The sequence below is a fragment of the Vigna angularis genome, chromosome 6 (genome assembly GCF_016808095.1).
Source record: "Vigna angularis cultivar LongXiaoDou No.4 chromosome 6, ASM1680809v1, whole genome shotgun sequence".
NCBI lineage: Eukaryota > Viridiplantae > Streptophyta > Magnoliopsida > Fabales > Fabaceae > Vigna > Vigna angularis.
In genome coordinates this window covers 9439602-9460417 of record NC_068975.1, presented here as the reverse complement: position 1 = coordinate 9460417, position 20816 = coordinate 9439602, and positions in this window count along the sequence as shown.

Below are 20816 nucleotides of genomic sequence, written 5' to 3'. Positions count from 1 at the left end.
CATATAATTGGTTCCAAGTGTTTGTGTTCTTCTTTCCTTTGATCAAAACTCATGCATACATGCTTACTTTTTGTCTTTTGCATTTGAAACCTCAAGAATTTGTTTATTTTCACAAGTCTTAAATAATCAAGAAGTCATATAACTAACTAGGCCGTGAGTCCTTTGGGAGAACGATACTTGGTCTTACCAAGTTTATTACTTGATACGATTCGGTCACACTTGCCGAGGTTACAAGTTTTTGGCCTCGTTTTCGGTGTTCAGAAATTTGTCATCAAGGTTTTGGCGCCGTTGCCGGGGACTCGTGGTTTAACTAGTTTATTTGTGTGATTATTGATTATCTTAGACTTTTTTTTGAATTTTGAATTTTAAATTTCTGTTTTTATTTTTTTGTTTTTATTTTTCTATTTTCTATTTTTATTTTTCTGTTTTTATTTTTCTGTTTTTATTTTATCTTCTATCTTTTATCTTCTTTTCTCTTATTTTATATCTTCTCTATATTTTTGTGCTAACAAATTTTTCTAGAGACTTATTTTCTTGTGTATGCAGGAAGCAATTCGAACTAGAAGGAAGAAAACCTCGGAACCTCTTCTATCAAGGCCGTTTGTTGGTAACCCTTGTATTAGCCAAGTTGCATGAAATAAGCCACTAAAAGAGAACACTATGTGTTCTATCATTTGAACCCTTAGCCTGGAACATAAATTTAAAACCCTTGTTGAAAAGCTTTACCTTGAGTTAAGTAGAAAATATTTTGTGGTATTGACAAATGTTCAAGTTTGGGGTTGTTGAAAAATAGAAAGGGAAATTGAAAGCATTGAGCTAACAGCTAAGAATTAAGTATGTGAAAAAAAGAAAGAAAAAGAGAAAGAAAAGAAAAGAAAAAAAGCAAAGCTCAATGCAAAAGAAAGTTGGGGAAAAGTAAGAATGATTGTGTTAAATGATTCTCTTAACTCAAGGGTTTTGTGATCTAGAAAAACCAATTTTTCTTGTTAGCCCAGCCACACTATGATGCATGCTTGTGAATGTATTTGATTGTGGTTAAATGAAAGGCAAAGTCAATTCATGTGACATTGTGATAGTAGAGCGAATGAGTGATTACCTTTTATATACTTGTATTTGAGTGAAACACTTTACTTAGTGAGGAAATATTCCATGAGTACATGAACATCCATGCTTAGTTGATTGATCATTTATGAAAAATAGCATTTGTTGGATATTAAGTGACTTTGTGAACACTAAAGCATGTGTATGTCTTGATTGATGTCCTTGTCATGAGTTTAATTGAAGTTTTTACTTATCTTGAAAAGATGATTTTTGAATGGAGTAAACCATTGTATTGATTGGTAGAAGATTGAGTTACATCTTGTTTGCTTGAGGACAAGCAAAGTTCTAAGTTTGGGGTTGTGATAACAGTTGAAAAACTGTTATTTTCATGCTTAAAAGTGATACTAAAAGCAACCTTTAACACTTAGAAACTAGCTTGGAATCATGCTTTTGTTCATATTTTTGGAAATAAGAGAGCTTGACAGGTTTATGCTTGATTTTAGTGTTTTATGCAGGTTTTAAGGTGAATTTGGTGAAAGAAGTGAAGAATGATAGAGATGGAATCAGAAAAGACATAAAAAAGTGCAAAAGAAGTCGCAACTACTGCTCAGCGGCAGTTTACCGCTGAGCAGCACTCAGGAACTCACGTTGGATCCGCTGAGGGGTGAAAATGCCGCTAAGGGGAAGAATCAACTCACGCACTTACCGCTGAGCAGTAGTTTACCGCTGAGCGACACTCTTTTGAGCTTACGCCCACTTTTATGTAATTTTACGAATAGTATATAAGCTTTAGGTGTTCCTAGGGTTTGTATCTTTGGCTGGAGACGAAGCAAACACACACTTTTCCACCCCTTGGAGGAAGATCTTGGATGCTGAGGCTACCTTCTCATCTTTCTAGCGTTTTATCTTTCATTCTTTCATTATTGTTCATCTAGATTCACCATGAATATGGTGAACTAAACCTTGTATTGTTGTTGGGGAATCAATGTAGTCTTGTCAAACTCTCATATATGGAATTTGTGTTTTAACATCTTATTTTAAGATACATGCTTTCTTTCATCATTAGTTAGGGTTTTTCCTCCTTGCTTAAAGCTTGCATTGTTTAACTCATTCATTGCCATGATTATTGATTTTGTCGATATGGGAACGTACGGGAAAATCTAGATCCGGGGAATTTCTCCCAATAGCATATTGCCTAGACATAGGAATATGAGGTTTGGTTGCCGTTAAGCTTCTGCACTTCAGAATTAATTATTAGGGATGCTAGGAATTGTATGAACTCGTAATTAAGGATAGGCCTTCTTGCAAGGTGATTTAGAGAGTGACATTAGCATTTGATGAGAAGAATAATGAATTCCTAAAGTATATGAGAGTGGATAACATGAAATTGATAACCCTAACAACATACTCATCCATCTAATTCATTAAAGTGTTTGTATTCCTCTTTTCCATTGATCAAATTCATGCATACATGTTTAATTATTGTATTTTGCATTAAAATCCTAAAATCAATTGTTTACAAGTCTTAAATAATCAACAAATCATATAGCTAACTAGGCCGTGAGTCCTTTGGGAAAACGATACTTGGTCTTACCTAGTTTTATTACTTGATACGATTCGGTCACACTTACGAGGGTTAAACAAGTTTGTGGCGCCGTTTTTCGATGTTCATAAATTTGTCATCAACTTTTTGGTGTCGTTGCCGGGGACTCGTGGTTTAACTAGTTTATTTGTATGATTATTGATTATCTTTGACTTGAATTTTGAATTTTGAAATTTGAATTTCTGTCTTTATTTTTCTGTTTATATTTTTCAGTTATTATTTTATTTTATTTTATTTTTTGTTTTTATTTTTATTTTTATTTTATTTTATTTTATTTTTTGTTTTTATTTTATTTTTCTATTTTTATTTTTCTTATCTCTGATCTTATATCTTCTTTTATATCTTTTTCTGCTAACCAATTCTTTTAGGGATTTGTTTTCTTGTGCATGCAGGAAGCAATCCGAACTAGGAGCAAGAAAACTACAGAACCTCTTCTTGAAGGTTTAGACGAGAGTAGACGGAGGAGAAGAATCCGTACATCTAGAGAACTTTTTCCTTCTCCGGAAACTCTGTTACAACCATCACCACAAAGTTCTGACCATAACATTGAGTAGATGGAGAATAATAATATCAGACGAACTCTTGCTGATCATACTAATGTAGTTGGACCTCAGCATTTCAATAGCATAACAAGACCAAGAGTCAATGCGGCTAATATGGAGGTGAAACCAGCATTAATCCAACTAGTTAAGAGTAACCAATTTAATGGGTTGTCTCACGAAAGCCCATATGATCACCTCACAACGTTTAACGAGATTTGCAACACAGTAAAGATAAATGGGGTGTCGGACGAAGCAATCAAACTTAGCTTGTTTCCATTTTCATTAGGAGGCAACGCTAAGCTTTGGTTGAACTCTTTTCCAGAAGGAAGCTTTACAGAATGGGTAACAGTGGTGACAAAGTTCTTAAACAAATACTTTCCACAATCAAAGGTAAATAAAGGAAAGCAAGAGATTTCATCTTTCAGGCAAGGTATGGAGGAATCACTAGGTCATGCGTGGGACAGATATAAAAGCTTACTACGAAAAACTCCCACGCATGGTTTTGACGAAGTGGAAGTAGTCTTGATCTTCATTGGAGGTCTTGGTTCACAAACCAAGATGATGCTTGACGCCTCAACTGGAGGAAATATCAAATGGAAAACTCCATAGGAAGCTACATAAATAATTGAAAACATGGCTACAAATGATAATGAGCTGAACAGTGAAAGAGGAGCTCCTAGTCAGAAGGAGTTGCTACAATCAGATGATGCCTTGCTTATTCAAAATAAGATTATTTCTCAGCAGTTGGAAGAAGTAATTACAAAACTTTCTCAATTACCACCAGAAATACAAAATGTTTTAATGGTTCAATGGCAGCAGCAAAAATGGCAAATGCAACTTATTCCATCCAGGAAGACAACAAAACTGGACGACACTTTCCAACAATTTTTGAAGACGAATGCATCTTATTGTAAGAATGTGGAAGTTGCATTTAAAAATATGAAGATTCATATTGAGCGAATAGTTGACAAGATGAAAAATGATAATAACAAAAAGGAGTTCTACAGCTGCAATCCCATGACGCCTTGCTAGCACAAAATAAGATAATAACTCAACAACCGGAGACTCTCACAAAAACACTTGCACAATTACCAAAAGAGTTAAAGACTGTTGCACAGGTTCAATCGCAGTTGTGTGAATTATGTGGGGGTAACCATATCAATGGTCAATGCGCCTTTCCAGTAGAAGCTTTAGAGGATGTTAACTTCATGGCCAATCAATTTCCATACCGTCAGGGGAATTTCAATCAAGGGTGGAAACCACACCCAAGCATTGGTCAAGGACAAAGTGGGCAAGCTGGACAAACTGGGCAATTTAACAAGCAACAGCAACAACCAACCTTATGGCAACAGATTTCTATACTTAATGAGAGATCAATAAGGATGGAAGAAACTCTTCAGTAATTTATACAGAAAACTAAATCTTCTCAAAAGAGAACTGATGCTGCTATTAAGAACTTGGAGATTCAAATGGGTCAGATTATCAAGCAGTTGGAAGAAAGGCCTAACAAAAATTTTGGGCCTAATACTGAGGTTAACCCTAGGGAAGAATGTAAAGTGTTGGAGAGTACAAATGATGAAACAGTTGAGTTAGACAGAGAGAAAGAAAAAGGAGAGGAAGAAAAAGAAGAGAGAGAAAAGAGAGAAAAAGAAAAAGAAGAGAGATAAAGAGTAAAGATATTTTTCCTTTTCCAATAAATCATGAGAAACAATTTGATTTTACAGAATTATTCAATATGGTGGACAATGATGTACCTTGGAAGGAGATATTACAACATATTGTAGTTTATACTAAACTTGAGGAAGAAGTATCTACAAAGAAAAGACGTAGAGATGTTGATACAAAGAAGTATAAAGCTTTTAAAAAGGAGTCATTCCCTCCAAAAGCAAAAGATCCAGGAGGTTTCTCTATTCCATGCATAATAGGGAAGAAAAGGATAAAGAAGGATTTACTTGATTTAGGATCAAGTGTTAACTTGATACCCTATTCTTTACTTGAACAGATTGGTGATGTGGATGTGAAGCCTATAAAGGTTAACTTAGTAATGGCAGATGGATCCTCGAAGAAACCCTATGGAATAGTAGAGGATATTATAGTTTGTGTAGGCAAACTACAGTTCTTGGCAAACTTTGTGGTGATGGAGATGGAGACTGAAAAGATACCCATTATTCTCGGAAGACCGTTTATGAAAACGGCCAAAGCCATCATTGATGTGAACGAAGGTATAGTGGTGCTCCAAGACCGAGAAGAAAGGGTTGTTGTAGATGTCTTCAAAGAAGATAGACAAATGCAGGAGGAAGAAGCTAGTCATAAAGCTGCATTTCAAGATGTACTCATGACTAGCCCTGAAGATGAAAAGCCCAAGGTTAAAGGTAAACATTGTTTGTTGTTTCAGGTACAGGAAGAAGAAAAGATTGGAAGAGGAAGAAAAGTTCATGATGACTGGATGAAAGAACGACTCCAACTTGGTACACATGTGAGATTCAAAAACAAGTTGTGGGTTGTGAAAGGTTACAAAGAGAATGAGATAATAGAGATAGAGTCTCCACGTTCTAGAAGAGTCAAAAAAGTGTACCGGAAGCAGTTGAGGAGTTGGTGTGATAGGAACATCAACCATGAAGAAGGAACTTGAACATTATTGGGTCAAGCTAATGACGTTAAAAGAGCGCTTGCTGGAAGGCATTCCAGTGATTTGAGGACATTTGTTCTTTTGATTTTATTTTGGTTTTGTAATTTTTAATCTGTTGGACATTATTTCTGTAAAATTTGTTGGGTATAGCATCTACTGATGGATGTTAGGCGGAAGAGTATCTACTGAAGGATATTATGTTTGTATACACCTACTGATGGGTGTTGGTAAGAAAGATTTGCATCTACTGAAGGGTGCTGGAGGATTTTGGGTCAAGCTCGTGACGTTAAATAAGCGCTACCTGGGAGGCAACCTAGTTGATTGATCATATTTTTGTTTGTTACATAATAGGGTTGTGCATGAGTGATCTGAGAACTTAATTGCAGGGAGCAAGTGAGGAGCATGAGTAGAAGGCACCTAGGTTAAGCTAGGAAGAAGAAAAGCACAACACGAAAGCGTCGCTGAGCGGGAAATTGCCGTTGAGTAGTGGTATCGCAAAATGGTCTTAGGTTGCCCCTTAGCGGAACCCGAGACCATTAGGGTATTTTTATACCCTAAGTCACGCTTTGGCCTTTATTTTCAGATTCTTCTCTACACACACACTCCTAAACACTTTTCCAAAGGTTCTCTACATTTTTCCCTTCATTCCTCTTTAGAAAATCTCCCTTCCACTCACTTTCTAACTAGTTTTCCATCTAAGTTTGGGGTTGGGAGAGAGCATCATTGTTCTTCATAGTTTGAAAGCATTCTTCACTCATCTAGAATCTCCACCCAAGTAAGTCAAGCATTTTTTATTCTAGGGATCTTGAGCATGAATATGATTGTTGAAGCATGAATGTTTAGAGGTTTTGATTCATATGCATGATTTGATGAATTAATTGATGTTTGAATCGATTGAACTGATTGATTTTGATCTGGAAGTATGAAAATTGTATGTGGGTGGAGTAAGGAAAGGTCAAAAGAGTGTTTTTAAAAAATCTGCAGAATCACCGCTCAGGGGTAAATGTCCGCTGAGCGGCACTCTGACAGACTTTGGTTTTTGGGTGAACTTTGTGCTGGATTACTGCACTGGTGGCGTTGAGGGGTGATTTTGACCCTCAGCGGTGGTTTAGCATGGATTTAGGGTGTTGTTTTTGGATTACTAATGATTAACAATATGTCTTGTGTTTTTCTAATCTGTGTTTGATGTAGGAATGACGTCCTTTTCAGGCAAAAGAGTGAAGACCATGGCATCCAAAAGGAAATATAAGGAACCATAACAACCCCACTCTAGTAGGTTCCTATCTCGCAAACATGAGAAGCATTTGAAGGTGGTACAAGATAGGAGGTTCCTTATGGAGAGGAAAGTTGGAATGATACCTAACTTTGCTCCTCAGTTTGGAGAGCAACTTCTGGGAAGGAATTAGGGGAAGCTAGCCACATACCCTACACCAGCCAATATAGTTGTGGTGAAGGAATTTTACACCAATGCAAGGAAGATTGGTGATTATCCAGCTGAGGATTACCTAGGCTATGTCAGAGGCCACGCTATTAGGCATGATCTTGACTCTATCAACAACTTCTTGGGTACTGAATGGGTTGGTGAGCAGTGCCAGTTTGCTCTATGTATGGAAGAAGGCATTGATTTTGATGATGTGGAGAGTGTTCTATGTGTACCTGGAGGACATTTTCAGAGGAACAGAACTGGTTCGGTGGTGAACATTAGGAGGGCTGACTTGAACCATCTTGCAAAGTATTGGATGACATTTTCTCATGCCAACATTCAACCATGTTCTCATGTTTCAGACATCACTCTTAGCAGGGCACTTTTCCTCTACTGTGTGATCAGGAATTTGAATGTCAACATTGGACAGGTAATAACTAATGAGATACAGATGTGTGCTAACACAATAAACAGCAAAACACCCTTAGGACATCCTTCTTTGATCACACACCTGTGCAAGATAGTTGGGGTGGATACTTCTACTCCACCATTTGAGAGGCCAAGGAAAGCAATTGATGAAGCCTATTACAAACAGTACTGTGGAGGTGAGGAGGCAGCTCAGCCAGTTCCACCACGTCGTCCTCACAGAGAAAGAGGACAAGCACAAAGTCAAGCAACTATAGAGACACATGAAGCAGAGCCTTACCACATGAGGGACATGTATATGTCTCTTATAGGTGCACAGTTGCAGTCTATCCACAGAGGGCAGGTGGCCACTGTTGAGATGATTGTTGGAATGTATGATACACCCCCAGCACACAGGTGGACTATGGATGAGTTCCATAATGTGGTAGCTTGGCCAGAGGAGCATGCCCAAGGCGGCAGAGCTGGAGCAGCTGAAGCTTCAACCATGGAGAAGGATGAAGATGATGCTGATGATGATGCATTTGAGGATGCTGAAGATGAGGAAGAGGAGGAGGATGCAGATGACAGCACAGACTGATGAGGAGCTGAGATAGCATTTACTGATGGATGCTATCAGCACTAGAGCAGGATTTATTTTATGCTTTCGTTTGGTTTTATATTATTGAACTTATTTGCTTCTGTTTTTATAATAGGGTTTGATGTACTCAATTGAAAACTTTGTCTGTTATGATGGTTTGCTTATGATTGTTGTTTGATAAGTAATTCTTGATGATGCTTTGATGTTGATTGATGTTGAGATTGTGCACATTATATGCTTATGAAGATGGTTCACAAGCTTTGTGAACAAATGCATGATGTTGTGATTGTTATTATGATACTAAGCAAGATGTGTATATGTGGAATGTGAATATGAGCTTATATGTGAGGCTTTGAGCTCCAGAGTTGTTGTGATTGAATGCTATTACTTTGAAAGCATGAATGACTTTGCCCAGGTTTTCTATGATTGAATAATTGCTTGTTTGCATCATATGATCAAGGCCATTTGTTGGTAACCCTTTTATTAGCCAAATACATGATTTTAGCCCCACAAGAGAGCACTATGTGTTCTATCCTTTGAACCCTTAGCCTTGAACATGATTTGAAAACCCTTTGTGAAAAGCTTTACCTTGAGTTAAGTAGAAAATATTTTGTGGTATTGATAAATGTTCAAGTTTGGGGTTATTGGGAAATTTAAAAAAAGGGAAAATAAAAAGCATTGAGCCAAGAACTAAGTATGTGAAAACAAAAAGAAAAAGAGAAAGAAAAGAGAAGAAAAAGCAAAGCTCAATGCAAAGGAAAGTTGGGAATAAGTAAGAATGATTGTGTTTATATGATTCTCTTAACTCAAGGGTTTTGTGATCTAGAAAAACCAATTTTCTTGTTAGCCTAGCCACATTATAAGCCATTGAAAAGTCCTTGTGATGATGCATGGTTGTTCAAGTAATTGATTGTGGTTAAATGAAAGGCAAAGTCAATTCATGTGACATTGTGATAGTAGAGTGAACGAGTGAATACCTCTTATACACTTGTGTGTTTGAGTGAAACACTTTATCTAGTGAGGAAAGATTCCATGAGCACATGAACATCCAGGCTTAGTTGACTGATCATTCATTAAAAGTAGCATTTGTTGGATATTAGGTGATTGTGTGAACACTAAATCATGTGCATGTCTTGTGTCTTGATTGAAGTCTTTGTCATGAGCTTAATTGAGTACTTACTTATCTTGAAAAGAGGATTTTGAATGCGGTAAATCATTGTAGTGATTGGTGGAAGATTGAGTTACATCTTGTTTGCTTGAGGACAAGCAAAGTTCTAAGTTTGGGGTTGTGATAACAGTTGAAAAACTGTTATTTTCATGCTTAAAATTGATACTAAAAGCAACCTTTAACACTTAGAAACTAGCTTGGAATCATACTTTTGCTTATATTTTTGGAAATAAGAGAGTTGGACAGTTTTATGCTTGATTTTAGTGCTTTATTCTTGATTTCAATGTTTTATGCAGATTTTGAGGCGAATTTGATGAAAGAAGTGAAGTAGGACAGGGTTGGAATCAGAAAAGGACACAAAAAGTGCAAAAGGTGAAGCCGCAAGTACCGCTCAGCGTCATTTTACCGCTGAGCGGCATTACTTAACACTCGTTGGCATCGTTGAGGGGTGAAAGTCCAGCTGAGGGGAAGAATTCAACACACGCACTTACCGTTGAGCGATATTTTATCGCTGAGCGCCATTATTTTGGGCTTGGGCCTACTTTTCTATAATTTTTAGAATAGTATATAAGCTTTAGGACGTCCTAGGGTTTGTATCTTTGGCGGGAGAAGACACAAAACACATTTTTCACCCCTTGGGGGTAGAATTGGAGATGGTGACGGCTCTCCTCTTCTCTTTCTAGGGTTTTTCTATCTCTTCCATTCTTTCATTATTGTTTATCTAGTTTCACCATGAATATGGTGAACTAAACTTTGTATTGTTGTTGGGGAATCAATGAAATCTTTTGAAGCTCTCATATATGGAATTTTGTGTTTAAACATCATATTTATGATACATGCTTTCTTTCATCATTAGTTAGGGTTTTTCTTCTTTGCTCAAAGCATGCATTGTTTAACTCATTTGATGTCATGATTATTGGTTTTATTGATATGGACAAATACGGTAAAATCTAGATCCAGGGAAACTCTCCCAATAGTAGTATAAACTTAGACATAGGATATGATGGTTGGTTGCCGTTAAGCTTCCGTTCACTATAATGCATGATTAATTGCTAGGGAGACAAGACATTGTAAACTAGTGATTATGATTAGGCTTTCTTCGCCGAGACATCGGATTTAAGGTAAATAAGAGAGTGCCATTAACATTGATGAAAAGAGTGATGAATTCCTAAATATATGAGAGTGGATAAGATGAAATTGATTATCCCAACAACATACTCATCCATATAATTCGTTCCAAGTGTTTGTGTTCTTCTTTCCATTGACCAAAACTCATGCATACATGTTTACTTTTTGTCTTTTGCATTTGAAACCTCAAGAATTTGTTTATTTTCACAAGTCTTAAATAATCAAGAAGTCATATAACTAACTAGGCCGTGAGTCCTTTTGAAGAACGATACTTGGTCTTACCAAGTTTATTACTTGATACAATTCGGTCACACTTGCCGAGGTTACAAGTTTTTGGCGCCGTTTTCGGTGTTCAGAAATTTTTCATTAGACGTACTATTGGAAGCCAAAAGTTTCTTCTTCCGACAGTATCAAAAAGTACCGTACTTTTGGATCTTTTTTCTTTTTCCCCTCCCATAGAACGTCAAAGGCTGCGGGGCTGGGACGTGAAGGGAAATTAAGTAGTTGGAAGCATTAGTGGTGTGCGCTTACTAGAGCATTAATAGAACGTCGTATTCGATAGGGCTTCGACGTTTTTTTCTTCCGCCAATAGCAAAAGGTGGCGCTCTTATGATTCTTTATTCTTTAAAATCAAACATGAAATTTTTTCTTTTTACTTCTTCCTTAATCGATTCAAGTTAGTAGTGTACTAAAATTTGGACTTTTAACCAATGATAAGTTTTTGATCAATATCAGAACTGCATAATCTTCTCTTCTCAACTAGATTCAGGGTTAGTCCACATACAATGCAATCAACATTCACAATTCCCAAATCATTTTACTAAAATAAATCTTCATTTCATTTCAAAATAAAATCAAAAGCAGTACACAAAACCGAGGTGGCTTAATAGCCATGATTACAAAATTAAAAAAAACGTGGAAAAGTAGTCCCTATTATTATCAAGGAGATTCCATTGAATCTTCATCATCAGAATCTTCAGTTTGATAGCCAATGCCATTCTTGTTTAGCATATCTCCCTTCTTCTCTAGTCTTAAAAGAGTCTTTTCAACTAACTCATCCCTTTCAGACGTCTACCTAAATTGATCAACAACATATTTCTCAAAATCAGTTTGTGGAATGAAGGCAATATGATCTTCATCACGAGTAGGTGGACTTCCAACAGTTTGGTCATCAGTGAAGAACCATCCATTCACAGTCCTTTCCAGCCCAATAGAAAACAAACTTGGTATACTAATTTCTTATGACTTGTTGAATAGAAGTCTGTCTTCTTCAGATACATCTACACCTTGGAGTACCAAAACCTTGCTGATAAATACTCCATATGGCAATTTGTGTGCATATTCTAGTCTTGATAGCATTCAACAGAAATACATCTTCTGTTGACATTCTGTCCTCGACAAATCTTCCAGGCAACAGCAGCCAAGTCAGGACATAAGCAATAACTTTTTCCTCCTTGTTTAAGCCATCATGTAGGTACTGCTTATCGACCTTATACCTTCCTGGATATCTTAAGCAGTTTATATATATAGTTCTCTTTGTTAGCCATTTGTTTGAGTCAGAATCACGAATATGAGAATCCAAACCTTCAACTTTCAGTCCAACAATATTTGACCAAACATTATTGTCAATAGTAATGTTAACACCTTTTACCCTTGAGTGAATGACCCCATTTAGAACCCTCAGGTTTGTGTAGAAAACCTCTACCAAATTTGGATAGCAATCTCCTTTCATCTGGACAAAATCAGTAAGTCCTCGATATGAAATTCATTCTTGAAAAAGGAACCTTCTTTCTTGAACAATTGCAGGTCTAGATACTTGTGAGGAACTACAATTTTTAAATGTCTCCAATATAAAAACTTTCCTCGGATCTCTTCATCACTTATCCATCCAGATGAGTTTGCATTTCTTGTAACCCGGACAACCTTCTCTTTTCTTCTTGATGATGATGATGAAGAAGTCATGTTTAAATAGAATTCTCGAAACGTCTTTCACAATCTAGAGTTTTTAACTTCTCAACTTTAAAAATACAAAGGAGAAGTCGAATTATACTAGGCATTGATGTACTAATTGTCACCCAGAAGACAAAGAGTTTGAAAAAAGACAAAGAATATGTCGAATTCTACTGATATTCGACTTTTTCTTCTTCAGCCTCGCGCCCTTCTATTTCCTTTTTTCCTTTATAAACCTCCCATAACCTCCAATTACCATTATATTTTAAGATAAGATTTACAATTGTTTTATATTATTATATTATAAATTTGTGTAAATTTATCTTGTAATATTTACATATTATAAAATATAAGAAAGATTTGTGGGTGAAATTTAAAGAAAATAAAATTTTATTTGTTTAAAATATTATTTTAATTTCATATGGAAAATAATAATAATAATAATTTATGAGAATTGAGTTTTAGTTATAGATCACAATAATTAAAATCATAATAAATATTATTATATTATTAAAAGTCATGTGAAATGAATGATTTTTTAACATCCGAACTAACTTTTTTCATATACAAAATGAAAAATAGTCTACACCGTAAATATTTTTTTTCATATTACATTCAACAACATTTCCAAACCTTATATTTCTTTCCTCTCTTTTAACATTTTTATGATTAAGATAGGTATGATAAAACATAAATCAAGTCTTCAATGTCTCTTTCTAGGTGTGTATTAATTTTAGGATAAAGATAGGTATGATTATACTAAAAGACTTTGATTGATTTTTAAAAACTAATACTTTAAATTTGAAAAAAAAAATAAGTTGACTGATAAACTAAAGGTTAAGATAGATTATTGTGGATAAAAATTGAGATAGGTCAGTTAGAAAAAAATATTGAGACAAGTGAACAACTGAAGTGCATCAAACCAAGCCAAAGATCGAGAAGAGACAACGTGTATGGAGAATAGTCAGGGTATATCGAAGTCCAAGACTCATCCTAGATTAAAGGTCAAGGTAGACCGATCTGGACCAAAAATTAAGACAGAATGGGTTGGGTCGAACATTAAGGCAGGTTAAGTTTGACTAACAGTCGAGACTGGTTGACCCAAAATGAATGTTTGGATGGGTTGATTCAAACTAAAGGTCCAGACAGACGAACATAAGTTGAAGGTCGAAACGGGTCGGCCTGAGCCAAAGGTCGGGATTGGTTGACCCGAGCCAAAGGTAGGATAGAGGACTATCTCCTAAAGAATAATTAATATAGGAAATAAAATAAATTGTATTTTTCTTTTAATTGCAAACAATTTGTTTATATTTTTCAAGTTATTTTTGGACCCAATGTTATTGGGCTTTCTTTTAGGGTTTCTTAGGTGCCTTAAACATTTATACCTATATATAGGGGCACCAAATACATATGTAGACACTTTGGAATTCATAATATATGCATTTGCATTTTTGCGAGAGGATTCTCTAAGTTCTTGGTTTACAACTCTGATTCTTATTAAAGATTAACATCTTTATGGACAATCTTCCTTTTCTTATCAATCTGCTAGATTGTGGAGTCTCCATCTTTGTCTTATGAACCTCCAGTCCAAGCAAAAAGTCGAGATGGACGGGCCAGGTCATGATAGAAATTTGGCTGAATTCGACCACAACCAAAATTTTGTTAAGAACCATGATATGTTAACAACTTTTTGATAATAAACTATGTGTCACTTTTTTATTGGTCTGTATATTTGAAACGGACCAATCACGACTACCACATAAGCGGTTATAAAAAACTCAAATTTAAAAAAAATGATAAAAATTCAAACGAACTCTTCGACCAAAAATTTGGCAACATTCAAATAAATTATTTTGAAAAATTTAATAATTATATTTAGTTATTAGTATAAATGATTATGATATCAAAAAATATATGATTAACATTATTAGAAAAACAAATTTGACCCCTCTCATGCATTATTTCTTTGCTTTTTAGTATTTTAACAAACGTGTGATCAATATCCAGCCACGTTGTCATTAATGTCACCATAAATAATCATTAAAATCTCATTTGCATTTCTTAATTTATAACGCTTTGAATCGATTCTTTATTATTTAGAATCGATTATATTAACTTAGCAAAATTAAAAGTGGAATTATATGAATATAGAGGGGCACATCAAACTTTTTAACTTTGATCCCTCCAAATCTCACCTTCTTCTAGGGGCGGGACGTCAATTTGTTCTTATATGAATCAAAAGAAATTTATTACTTTTTCTCTGAATGATGTCTGAACATCGAATTCGGTGCGGCTTCGACGTTCATACAAGATGGTGGAGTGTGGCAGTAAGTAAGCATAATTACACGATGTACGTCATCGGTTCATCTATAAATATTGCTTGCATCACGTAATCCCTTGCTTCTTGTTTCCGTATTGAACATATTAGGATTCATGATTTTTATTTCCTTGGCGTTTTCCTTTCCTTAGATTTTGAAACATGTTTGTTCTTTAAATTGCAATTTGCTCACTTGAATTTTAAAGTGCTGCATTCAGGTCTCAGTTCATATTAAGGTGACCTTTGAAATTCAAGTCAACAAAATGCTTTTTATAGTACATAAATGATTAAGTTATCTTACTGAAAGGGAAGTGCTTAGGAAAAATAAATATGGTTCACAATATGTTTAATGCTGAAACAATTTTAAGAGATTTATTACTTTTCACTGAATGATGTTTGAACGTCGACTGCGGCTAGGCTTCGGCGTTCCTACAGAGGATGGACTGTGGCAGTTGCTAAGCATAATTACACGATGTACTGCTATTTCAAAATATAACGTACGTCTATTTCTTAGCCAGTCCGACATCATCATTTCATCTATAAATATAGCTTGAATTTCGCGTAATCCCTTGCCTATTGTTTCCCTGTTGAACATATTAGGATTCATGTTTTTTATTTCCTTTGTATTTTCTTTTCCTTAGATTTCGAAGCATTTTTGTTCCTCAAATTGCAATTTACTAACTTGTATTTGAAAGTGGCGCATTCATCGTCATTTCATATGAAGGTGCCCTTTCAAATTCAAGTACATAAATGGTTAAGATATCTTACTGAAAGGGAAGTGCTTAGGAAAAAGAAATATGGTTCACAATATGTTTAATGCTTAAACAATTTTAAGATCTAAAAAAATTAAATAAGATTTAATGTACGTCTATCTCTTAGCCCATTGACGATATCGGTTCATCTATAGATGTAGCTTGCATTTCACGTAACCCATTGTCTCCTTTTTCCGTATTGAACATATTAGGATTCATGTTTTTTATGTCCTTAGCATTTTCCTTTTCGTAGATCTCGAAACATGTTTGTTCTTTAAATTGCAATTTGCTCGCTTGAATTTCAAAGTGCCGCATTCAGGCCTCAGTTAATATGAAGGTGGCCTTTCAAATTCAAGTCAACAAAATGCTTTTTATAGTACAAAAATGGTTAAGTTATCTTACTGAAAGGGAAGTGCTAAGGAAAAAGAAATATGGTTCACAATATATTTAATGCTGAAACAATTTTGAGAACTAAAATAAATTTATAAAAAAGTTGTTCAACTTCATCATTTGGCAATGTATGATTCTTTTTTTAAATTGTCCTGGAGTTGTTTTCTACCGTTAGATTTCAGAGCTATCTAATTTCTTATGGTGGAAACAACTTCAAGACAATTAAAAATAATAGTCTATTTACGCAGTTGACGTTGAACTCTCGTCCCGTTCGACGTAGATAAATATTAAATGTTTTATAAATTCATAAGCGTTAACATTTTATAAGTGGAGGTCTAGATCAAGGATTTGTAACTATATTTAAAGAAATGAACTTGATCTTTGACGTCAACGTTTACACTATTCGACGTAACATTCCTTTTCTCTTATTTTTTTTTCTTTTAAAACGTTGATGTTTTCGAGAGTACGACGTAAAAAATCTTCAAGGATTTAAAAAAAGTCCATTTTGAAAAAGGTATGTTCATAAATGAAAACAAAAAGAAAAGGAAAGCATAATACTAAAATTTCAAACAGAGTTCAAACATAGAAAACTATACTAAAATATATTAAAACATTACATTAATTTCAGAAAAATAAACTAAAATGGACTCTTCTTCCTAATCTGAGTCAGATGTGTCCATAGATTCATCTTCTGTTGTGTCGTCTTCATCATCAGATTCACTTGCTGAGGAAGTTCTAAGAGCATTGTCTTCATCTAATTTCTTGTGAATCATGATCAAAGATTTTTCAACTTTTGAAATTCTTGTTGGAAGCCTTCGAAATTGATCCACAACAAATCTTTCAAACACAATGTGTGGAGTGAAGGTAGAAGGAGTTTCCTCAACATCCTTGAACACCCAACCATCTTTTGTTTTCTTTAGACCATTAAAGGTCAATGTCGTTTTTCTTATTTCATTTGATTTGGAAACCCATTTTTTTTTCACCAGTAAGATCAACTTGATGATGCTTCAATACACTACTGATAAAAACACCATATGGTAGAATATGTCCATGACTACTTGCAATTTCAATCATGTGCTCACTCATAACATCAACCTAGTTGGTTGGTATCCGGGCTTTTATGGCATGAACCAAAAATAAATCTTTAGTAGTTAGACGATCACGTATACATCTTCCAGGTAGTATTACCAAAGTAAGTACAAAAGCACACATTTATTCGTCCATTTTCAAACCATCAAGTAGATACGGCTTGTATAACTTTAGCCTTTTTGGACTTCTAAGATATTTCTTATAAATTTTCTTCCTGTTGGTCCATTGGTTGAGTTCAGAATTTCCTTAATGAGACATGAAGCCTTCTACTTTGAGACCAGTAAAAGATAGCCATATTTCATCATCAATTTTAATATCGACACCTTTCACCCGAGAGCATATAAGACCATCGACAACCTTCATGTTGTGGTAGAAGACTTCTACTAGGTCAAGATAGCAATCAACAGTCATTTCTACAAATTTTGCAAGACCAACATCTACAAGCCATTTTTGAAAGAGAAATCCCTCCCTTCTGAATAATTCCAGATCAAAGAACTTGTGAGGGACCACCTCGAAGAGTTTTCTATAACATCCAAATTTGTATCGTTCTTCGTCATCATTGATCCACCCATTTCGACTAGCATTTCTTACAAATTGTGCAGCCTTCTTTCCACGCCGTGAAGATGAAGAAGCCATTTGATAATAGGATTTAGAGATTTAGGGGAAGGTTACAGTTTGAATAAGTTCAGAAATAGATTTAGTTTCAATATAACTTAATAATAGCACATCAATACCATGACAACTTGACGTTCTATAGTTGTAATACTGGGACGTTTCAATACCATTATTTTATTCCTTTTTTTCTTGTAAACCACCAATAGTACGTCAATTGCTTAAGCTACTCGACGTATTATTGTCAGAGTTCCACTTCAACCATATAGTAAATCATTGAACCCTTTAAAAATTCGACCTTGATGAAATTATATTATTGGGCTATATATTTTTGAAAATTTTAATTGGGCCTGAAACTGATAAGATTTGATGCACAACTTTATAAATACTAGATTTGAAAACGCACTCAGTGTTTTCTAAACTGAAGAGTTACAAACCCTCGAAATGTGAAAGACGTTCCAAAATCTTATCAGAAGTGGCTTCTTCATCATTATCAAGAAGAAAATGGAAGTTTGCCCGGATTGCAAGGAATGCTAATGCTACAGGTTGGATTAGTGATGAAGACATTCGAGGGAAGCTTTTTAGTCTAAGGAAGATTAAAACTGTGGATTGGTCATTAAGGACTTATTGGATTCACCGTGATAAAAAATGATGATCATCAATAAGTTTATCCCATCTCTGAATCTTGGAGTGCAAACAAAACAGATTTGACAAAAATTGAAGAAGATGAGTGGGCTAGTTGGTTATGCAGTGAAAATAGATTGTGTGTCAGGATCGCTCAAAATGATACTTGGGAGTCAAGTAAATTGAAAGCTAACATAGTCACCGATCAAAATGGAAATGAAGGTGATGTGAACAACCAGAAAGGGATCAACAATAATTCTGCAATAGAAGAATATGGATTTCCGTTATTTGATTTTAATTTTATAATCAGTGGCTTCTTAAGTCATCTTTTGTTTTGTTGATTGTAATCATCTTTTGAATATTAATGAAACTCTCTTTTGGCAAACATTAGTGAATGGTGATTGAATTGTTTAAATTGATTAAATCACTTGTATGATTGTAATTGAACATTTTAATGTTACATCATTACATTTCATATTCATTCTCAATCTGTGGTAATGGTTATTGCACAATATACCATTTCACTCTTTTATTCTTTTTCTTCTTTTGGAACACCAATAGTAAGTCGATTCGTAAAACTACTCGACATAATATTAATAGAAAAATAAAGACAGAAAATTATCATAAATAATTTGATAAAGAAAGATTTATAGGGAAGCAAATGTTTTGGTGAAGGAGGAACAACGTTTTAAAACGAAGAGGTTCACGTCAATTTCTTCAGACTTCGACGTATTATTGTCAGCCAGAACTGAAACTGGTGAGGGTGTTCTACTCCAACTTAAAGATGAATGATGAAACATTTTGTAACACAGTCAAGGGGGTTGATATAAAGCTGATTAAAGAGGTTTGGATTGGGATTTTTGTTTTTCAACCGATCAGGAAAGAAGGCTTTCTCTTTCAAAAATGGATTGGTCATTAAGGACTTATTGGATTCACCATGATAAAAAATGATGATCATCAATAAGTTTATCCCATCTCTGAATCTTGCAGTGCAAACAAAACATATTTGACAAAAATTGAAGAAGATGAGTGGGCTAGATGGTTATGCAGTGAAAATAGATTGTGTGTCAGGATCGCTCAAAATGATACTTGGGAGTCAAGTAAATTGAAAGCTAACACAGTCACCGATCAAAATGGAAATGAAGGTGATGTGAACAACCAGAAAGGGATCAACAATAATTCTGCAATAGAAGAATATGGATTTTCGTTATTTGATTTTAATTTTGTAATCAGTGGCTTCTTAAGTCATCTTTTGTTTTGTTGATTGTAATCATCTTTTGAATATTAATGAAACTCTCTTTTGGCAAACATTAGTGAATGGTGATTGAATTGTTTAAATTGATTAAATCACTTGTATGATTGTAATTGAACATTTTAATGTTACATCATTACATTGCATATTCATTCTCAATCTGTGGTAATGGTTACTGCGCAATATACCATTTCACTCTTTTATTCTTTTTTTTTTTGGAACACCAATAGTACGTCGATTGGTAAAACTACTCGACGTAATATTAATAGAAAAATAAAGACAGAAACTGGTGAGGGTGTTCTACTCCAACTTAAAGATGAATGATGAAACATTTTGTAACACAGTCAAGGGGGTTGATATAAAGCTGATTAAAGAGGTTTGGATTGGGATTTTTGTTTTTCAACCGATCAGGAAAGAAGGCTTTCTCTTTCAAAAATGGATTGGTCATTAAGGACTTATTGGATTCACCGTGATAAAAAATGATGATCATCAATAAGTTTATCCCATCTCTGAATCTTGCAGTGCGAACAAAACATATTTGACAAAAATTGAAGAAGATGAGTGGGCTAGATGGTTATGCAGTGAAAATAGATTGTGTGTCAGGATCGCTCAAAATGATACTTGGGAGTCAAGTAAATTGAAAGCTAACACAGTCACCGATCAAAATGGAAATGAAGGTGATGTGAACAACCATAAAGGGATCAACAATAATTCTGCAATAGAAGAATATGGATTTTCGTTATTTGATTTTAATTTTGTAATCAGTGGCTTCTTAAGTCATCTTTTGTTTTGTTGATTGTAATCATCTTTTGAATATTAATGAAACTCTCTTTTGGCAAACATTAGTGAATGGTGATTGAATTGTTTAAATTGATTAAATCACTTGTATGATTGTAATTGAACATTTTAATGTTACATCATTACATTGCATATTCATTCTCAATCTGTGGTAATGGTTATTGCGCAATATACCATTTCACTCTTTTATTCTTTTTTTTCTTTTGGAACACCAATAGTACGTCGATTGGTAAAACTACTCGACGTAATATTAATAGAAAAATAAAGACAGAAAATTATCATAAATAATTTGATAAAGAAAGATTTATAGGGAAGCAAATGTTTTGGTGAAGGAGGAACAACGTTTTAAAACGAAGAGGTTCACGTCAATTTCTTCAGACTTCGACGTACTATTGTCAGCCAGAACTGAAATGCTTACTCCCTTTTAATTCTTTTTTCTTTTAATCTAACCATAAACGTCAAATTCCTTGGGCATGTGACGTATTATTCGTTATC